The sequence below is a fragment of the Somniosus microcephalus genome, unplaced genomic scaffold (genome assembly GCF_052327205.1).
Source record: "Somniosus microcephalus isolate GS21.2 unplaced genomic scaffold, FLI_Smic_1.0 unresolved_chr8, whole genome shotgun sequence".
NCBI lineage: Eukaryota > Metazoa > Chordata > Chondrichthyes > Squaliformes > Somniosidae > Somniosus > Somniosus microcephalus.
In genome coordinates this window covers 34,815,187-34,823,831 of record NW_028225186.1, presented here as the reverse complement: position 1 = coordinate 34,823,831, position 8,645 = coordinate 34,815,187, and positions in this window count along the sequence as shown.

The window sequence follows — 8,645 nt, the reverse complement described above, 5'->3', positions numbered from 1 at the left end:
GGTATAGGCCGATATGGATCATCCACTCATCACCTCTGGCTGAAGATTATTGCAACTGCCTCAGCCTTGTCATTTGCATTCACGTGCTGTGCTCCGTCATCATCGAGGATGGAGATATTCATGGAGCCTCCTCCTCCCGTTAGTAGCATAATGGTCCACCAACATTCTTTACTCACCCCAGTTCTTCTCTCTATTTATTTAATAATGTATAGACCAGAACTCTGCGGAGTATTCTTAAGTGCATTCTCCCGTGGTTCTATAGAAAGTTTACATAACTTTTTCTGCTTTTGAATTCCATTCCTGGAGAGAGATGAACCCCAATGCTTGGTTTGCACTTTTTATAGCCTTGTTAACCTGCGCTGCTACTTTCAATGATTTGTGACCATGTGCCCCTCGATAGCTTTCCGCCTCTATCCAATTTAGACTCTGATTTTCCAGGGAGGTATATCTCAGTGACCGGTGATCCAGCTGCCGACTGTTTCCCACCATACTCCCGGTAAACCTGCATGTTTGTTCCCGAATGGGGAGGGGTGACATGTCCTGACAAGGAATGGGCAAGATTACCCGTGCTCTACGCTAGTTGCTGCAGAACTTTAGTTGTTTAAACTGCAGTTCACCCGCTGTAGACAATCGGGGTCCACAAACCGTGTTTGATTGAGAGAAAGAGAGAGAGAGGGAGCGAGAGAGAGAGAGAGGGAGAGATAGCGAGCGGCAGAGACAGAGAGACAAAGAGATAAAGAGAGTGAAAGAAAGAGATCAATATATAAAGTGAGGGAGACAGAACGACAGAAAGAGAAAGAGAGAATGAGAAACTGAGAAAGAGGGAGACAGAGATAGAGAGAGAGAGAAAGAGGGAGAGAGAAAGAGAAAGATAGAAAGAGAGAGGGACACTGAGACAGAGAGTGAGAGTGCCTGTGACGGCTCTTTGTTGGAGCTATCCAGATAGTACAACTCCTCTGCTCTTACCACATAGTCCTTTACATTTTTCCTTCATCAGTGTCCAATTCTGTTTTGAAAGTTACTATTGATTCTGATTCCACGACGCATTAACATAACATAGAAACATAGGAACTAGGAGCAGGAGTAGGACATTTCCCTTCGAGCCTGCTCCGCCATTCAACGAGATCATGGCTGATCATCCAAACCCTAGCACCCGGTCCCTACACCGACAGCCATCCTAAAAACATATTTCCCCATGTCGACTCTGGTGATTTTACCAATCATCTTAAATCTGTGTCCTCTGTTTACTAAACCTTCTGTCACTGAAAACAATTTCTCCTCATTTGCTCTGTCAAAACCTTCATGATTTTGAACACCTCTTGACCTTCTCTCATCCAAGGAAAACAATCTTTAATAAGTGGGAGGGTGAGTTCAGATAAGGGAAACTGCATAATCCAAAGAGAAATGTCAAGGATGTAGAGCAGTTAATATTAAAGGCGCTCTATCTGAATGCACGAAAAGTTCATAACAAGAGAGATACATTAATGTTACAAATAGAGATAAATACGTTTGATCCAGTAGCCAGTACTGTGACGTGGCTTCATGGTGACCAAGGTTGGGAACAAAATATTCCCAGGTGCTTAAAGCTTAAAAACGATAGGAAAAAGAGAAAAGGAGGCGGTCGCCCTGATTAAATAGGATGTGATGAAGGCAGTTGTGATAAAAGATCTTAGACCAGAAAATCAGACTGTAGAACCAGTACGGGTGGAACTAAGAAATAACAAATAGCAGATAATGCTAGTTTATAGGAACGCTAATTGTAGTCATTGTGTTGGAGAGTGTATAAATCAGGAAATTAGTGCATCATATATCAAGCGTAATGCAATAATGAAGTGGGTCTTTAATCTTCATAAAGACTGCAAACAAAATTGAAAAAGGTTTTGGAGGACGAGTTCATGGAATGCTTCGAGATAGTTGTCTGGAACAATATGTCGAGCCAACTGGAGAAGAAGCTATGTTAGATCTAGTATTATGTCGTGAAACCGAGTTAATTAGTAATCTGATAGTAAAAGATCATCTGGGCAAGACTGTTCATGATATGATAAAATGTCATATTATGTTTGAAAGTGAAGTGGTTAAGCCAGAAGGTAGGTTCAAAATTTAAACTATTTCAGTTACGGGGATATGAAGGATGACTTGACTAACGTAGATTGAGAAATTATATTAAACGATATGCTGGTAAAAAAATGGCAAACATTGAAATGAACAATTCAAAATTTTCAATTAATGTAAAATCCCTAGAGGAACGAAAACACACCACTGGAAACGTTGCCCAAACATGGCTAACTAGAGAAGTTAAGGAATAGAGTAAAGTAAGAGTCTTAAAATGTTGCCAAAAAGGCTAGTTATCCAATGGATTGGGAGGGATTTAAAATTCAGCAAAGGATGATGAAGAGATTCATAAAGAGGCAGAAAATAGAATATGAGAGTCAATTAGAAATAAAAATAAAAATAAATTTTTAGCTTTTAAAGTATGTAAAAATGAAGCGGTTAGCGCAAGTAAACGTTGGATCCTGAGAGGCAGAGATAGCAGAAGTTATAATGTGGGAAAAATAATTGCAGAGACGTTAAACAAATATTCAGCATCTGTCTTCACAGTAGAAGGCACAAATAACACGCCAGAAATTGTGGGGAACCAAAGGTCTAATGAGCATGAGGAACTTAAAGGGATTAATATTATTATAGAAAACGTAATGGAGAAAGTAATGGGACACAACGAGGATAAATCCCCTGGACCTGATGGCCTACATCCTTTGGTTTTAAAGGAAGTGGCTGCAAATATAATGCAATAGCACTTTACAGCCAATGAAATACCTTTTCAAGTGTAGTCACTTGTAGTGTAAGAAACTTAACAGCCAATTTGCGCACAGCAAGCTTCCAAAAACTACCATGTGACAATGACTGGATCATCTGTTGTCGTGATGTTGGGTGAGGAAACTGGGGATAATACCCGTTCTTCGAAATAGTGGGATGGGATATTTTACATCCAAGTGAGAGAAAAAGACGAGGCCAACAGTTAAACATCTCATTTGAAAGACGGCACTTCCGACAGTGCAGCTCTCCCTCAGTATTGCACCGAAGGGTCATCCCAGATTTTTGACCTCAAGTCTCTGGATTGGGACTATGAATCCATAACTTTCAGATGCGAGGATGCTGCGAACTGAGCCACAGCTGACGCATAAAGCAACTGTTAGCAGAGGATGGATTGCATCTTCCAGAAAGACCCAGAGTCTAGAATGGTCCCCATGCATTGGAAGGCAGGAAATGTTACCCCGCTGTTCAAGAAAGGATGGACAGAGAAAACAGGGAACTAGAAGCCAGTTATCCTGACATCAGGCATTGGGAAAATGCTAGAATCTATTACTAAGGACGTGGTAACAAGGCAGTTGGAAAATCAGAATATGATTAGGCAGAGTCAACACGGTTTTATGAATTGGGAAATCGTGTTTAACCAATCCGTCTTTTGCTGGTGCAACTAGCAGCAGAGATTGGGGGGAACCAGTGGATTAGTATATTTGGATTTTCATAAACCATTCGATAAGGTGCCACAAAAGAGTTTGTTACACAAGATTCGTGCTCATGGGTTTGGGTGTAATATATTAGCATGTATTGAGGATTGGCTAACGGACAGAAAGCACAGGGCTGGAATAAACGGGTCAATTTGGAATGGCAGGTTGTAAGGAGTGGAGTGCTGAAAGATGAGTGCTTGACCCTCAGCTATTTAAAATCTATATCAATTACTTAGATGAGGGGCCGAGTGAAATATATCCAAGTTTCCTGACGATACAAAGCTCGGTAGGGAAATAAGGTGTGAGGCGAACGTAAAGTGGCTACAAACGGATACAGATCAGTAAAGTGATTGGGCAAAAGTTGTCAGATGGAGTATAATGCGTGAGTGTGAAATTATGCACTTTGGTATGATGAATGGAAAAGTCGATATTTAAAAAGATTTGGGACTAGTAAGTTTTGCTATTCAGAGGGATTTGGAGTCGTTGTACACAAATCACAGAAAGTTAACATGCAGGAAAAGCAAGCAATTTGGAACGTAAATTGTATGTTACGCTTTATTACAAGGGGTTTGGAGTACAAGAGTAAGGACGACTTGCTCCAAATATATTACAGCTTTGGTAAAACCACACCTGGAGTACTGTGTGCAATTTGGCTTGTTTTCCTAAGGAAGGACATAATTGCATTGGATGGGGTGCATAGAAGCTTCGCTAGATTGATTCCAGAGATGAGACGACTGTCTTAGGAGGAGAGATTGAGTAGAAAGGGCCTATACTTGCGGAGTTTAGAATAATTAGAAGTGATCTCATGGAAAGTTATAAAATGGGCCATATTAACTATTCCTACTCATAATTCTTCTGTTCTTATATTCCGGGACTGAATGATCGAGGACTGAGAGGAAACGTATTTTAAGCAGATGCAGAATGATCCAGGACTGATACAATCACTTTAACACACACAGTTCGATCGGGACCGACAGTAACCAAATTCAAACAGGTACAGAATGATCCTGGACTGACAACAAATCCCTTCAAATAGACACGGAATGATCCGGGATTAATTAACTTAATGTGCTTTAAGACAAAGCAGTCGTTTACAGCTGTCGATCATAAACAAGTCTGCAAGGAAATGTCTGCATTTAATGAGCACAAACAGACTTCAGCTGTCAATCAACCCTCCCGCGCCCACACCACCCCACCCATCAGAGAGAGAGAGACTGTCAGATAAACTCCAGCATTCAGCGCTGACACTGTTACACTCACCAGCTCCTCACACAAACCTCTGGGTCAGAAACACTGAACATTTCAACATAAAACCTTAAAATGCAGTCTATCAAGTGAGAAAAGATAAAAGTTCACTAATCTTTGGTTCAATGAAGGAAAGGTTAATAACGTTTTCAGCAACACTTGGTAAGCCCATTAGGAATTCCTTTCACCAGTAGAATACGTTATCGGCTGGAACAGTTGGTAATATTTCCAGCTGAGTTGAATTATTTCAGTGTCAGGAACTTAATGTCTTCATAAACATTTTATTAAAAAAATAACGAAATATCGAACAAGCACTTTAACGGTTGAATGCATCGCACTTTCTGCATTAAACAACCAGAACGGTTAACCTCCACCAGCAGGGTGCGCAAACTCGCCGTTACTTGTACTGCAGACCTGCTAACAGGTACCGTGTACATTAGACCAGCCGGGGGCGCACATTCAACATGTATGTACATTGCAGAACTGTTAACTGCACTTTGCACATTTGACCAGCAGATGTCGCAAACTCGCGTTTATAAAACTGCAGAACCGATAACGTGCACCATGCACGTTGGACCAGCAGAGGGCGCACACTCACCATTACCTTCACTGCAGACCTGTTACCTGCACCGCGCACATTAGATCAGCAGCTGGTGCAAATTTGCATTACTTAAACTGCAGACCTGCTAAAATGCACCGTGCACATGCAACCTCCAGGGGCGCACATTAGACATTTCTGATACTTCTGCAAATACGAAAGCAATATTTTTCGGATGTTGGAAATCTGAAATAAAAACTGAAAATGCTGGAATGTCACGAGAGAAGCAAATTTAACATTTTAGGTCGATGACCTTTCACCAAATTAGGAAAAGAGTTTGAGATGCAACATGTTTTAAGCAACTGGAGCCAGGGGAATGGGACAATAAACCAATAATGTCTAGCAGATTTGTAAATGGTAATAGCAGAAACATTAACAACATCTGCAGTCTAAAAAACTGGAGCAGTGTATATGATCAGAAATTGTTGAACTCAACATTGAGTCTGGAAGGCTGTACAGCGCCTTATCGAAAGGTGAAGTGCTGTTCTTCGAGCTTCCGCTGAGCTCCATTTGAACAGTGTAGCTGGCCAACGAGAGAGAGGTCAGTATGGGAGTGGCTGAGCAAAATAAAATGACAGGCGACCAGAAGCTCAGGGTCATGCTTGCGAACGGAATGGAGGAGTTCCGCAAAGCGATTACCCAATTAATGTTTGTTCCCCCAATGTTGAGTAGACCACATCCTGAGCAGCGAATACTGGATACTGAATTGAATGAAGTACAAGTTAATCACTAAAGAACTGCTGACATGCACCGTAAACATTATGCCACCAGAGGCGGCATACTAGCCGTCACTTAAACTGCAGAACCTGTGACAGGCACCGTGTACAGTAAACTACCAGGGGGCGCTCATTCGCAATTACTTATATTGCCGACATCCAAAAATGTTTGATCGGCAACCCATCTACTATATTACTCATTCAATCCCTTCATTCCCAGCCCGCCGTGGCTGCAGTGTGTACCATCTATAAAATGAATAAAGGAGAGTAAGCTTTTGCCACAAAAGCGAGCCTTGCCAGTGATGCCGAAATCCCGGGGATGAATAAATAAAAATAAAAGGAGCTGCTGAGATGCACCATGCACATTTACCACCTGGCAGCGCTCACTCGCCATTACTGATCCATCAGAAGTGCTAACATGCCCCGTGCAATTACTGTATCCCCTTCCATTCAGCCCAGTGCTGATTCCACAGCTGCCGTTTCTGCCCAGTTTCCAGCCCTTGAAAGTGAGATTGCGCTGCTCCCTGCACCACTCTTGCTGATTTCCTCAGATACTCTCAGTGTGGGCGGGAATGAGGACTTTTCAGACTTTGATTTTCTGAGTGGAATCACGGGTTTGCCTGATGTCACTCCACAAGCCACGCTCCCCAATTCCACGGGCGCCTCTCAGACACTCCCGCTTTAATCTACGTGTCGAGCTGAGTTGATTCCATCAGCTACTCTTCGCACTCATTACCTGGACTTTCGATCCCTCTCTGTATCGACATATTATGCAAAGGTAAGTGTTGTTCATAGTACAAAACAACAAACTGAATCGCTGAGTTTGGCGAGTAAATCGGGTACTTTACTGTCCTAATTACAAAACACAAAAGTCAAATGTTGTAAAACTGAAAAGGAAGCAGAAAGTAGCAGGAAACCCCGAGCATGTCACAGATTATTTGTGGAGATTGATCCTGAAACGTGGATTCAAGTGGCTAAACACAGGCAAATTGAGTGTGCAAGAACATGGCAAATGGAATATAATGTGGAGAAATGAGAAGTTTTTAACTTTGGTAGGAAAAATAGGAAAGCAGAATATTTTTTAAATTGTGAGAGAATGGGAAATGTTGTCGCTCAGAAGGACCTCGGTGTTCTTCTGCATGAATCACTGAAAGTTTACATGCAGGTACAGCAAGCAATTAGCAAAGCAAATGGTATGTTGGAATTAATTAAAAGATGATTTGAGTATAAGAGTAAAGAAGTCTTACTGCAATTATATAGTGCCCTGTTAAGACCACACCTGGAGTATTGTCTACTGTTTCGTTTTACTTATCTAAGCAGAACAAAAATTGCCACAGAGGGAGTGCAACGAACGTTCAACAGAAGGATTCCTGGGATGAGGGGATTGTCCTTTAAGGAGTGATGGGGTTGATTCTGTTTATATTCTCTGGAGTTTAGAAGAATGAGAGGTGATCTCATTGAAACATACAAAATTCTTACCGTACCTGAACGGGTAGATGCAGGGAGGATGATACCAAGGGGCAGAAAACATTAATGGGCGTTGTATACAGACAAGCGTAGGTCCCTTTCAGTCAGACTCAGGGGAATTTATAATGGGCAACAACAAATGGCAGACCAATTAAATGCATACTTTGGTTCTGTCTTCACAAAGGAGGGCAAAAATAACCTCCCAGAGATGTCGGGAACATAGGGTCTAATGAGAGGCAGGAACTGAATGAAATCAGTATTTGTATGGAAATTGTGTTAGGGAAATTGACGGGATTGAAGGCCGATAAATACCCAGGGCCTGATCATCTACATCCTAGGGTACTTAAGGAAGTGGCCCTAGAAATAGTAGATGCATTGCTGGTCATCTTAAAAAATTCTATAGATTCTGGAAATGTTCCCATGGACTGGAAGGTAGCTAATGTTACCCCACTATTCAAAAAAGGTGGTAGAGAGAAAACGGGGAATTATAGATCGGTAAGCCTGACATCAGTAGTGGGAAAATGCTAGAGTCCATTATAAAAGATGTAATAGCAGAGCACTTGAAAAGCAGTGACAGGTTCAGACAAAGTCAACATGGATTTACAAAAGGTAAATCGTGCTTGACTAATCTACTGGAATTTTTGGAGGATGTAACTGGTAGAATAGATAATGGAGAACCAGCGGATGTGGTGTATTTGGACTTTCAGAAGTCTTTTGATATGGTCCCGCATAAGAGATTAGCGTGTTAAATTAAAGAACATGGGATTGGGGGTAAGCTGGATAGAGAATTGGTTGGCAGACAGGAAGCAAAGAGTTGGAATAAACGGGTCTGTTTCAGAGTGCATGCATTGACTTGTGGGGTACCGCAGGGATCGGTGCTAATACCCCAGCTATTCACAATATATATTCATGAGCTACACGAGGGAACTAGGTGTAATATCTCCAAGTTTGCAGACGACACAAAGCTGGGTGGGCGTGTGTGCTGTGAGGAGGATGCCAAGAAACTCCAGTATGATTTGGGCAGGTTGGGTGATTGGGCAGATGCATGGCAGATGCAGTATAATGTGGATAAATGCGAGGTAATCCATATTGGTGGCAAAAACAGGAAGG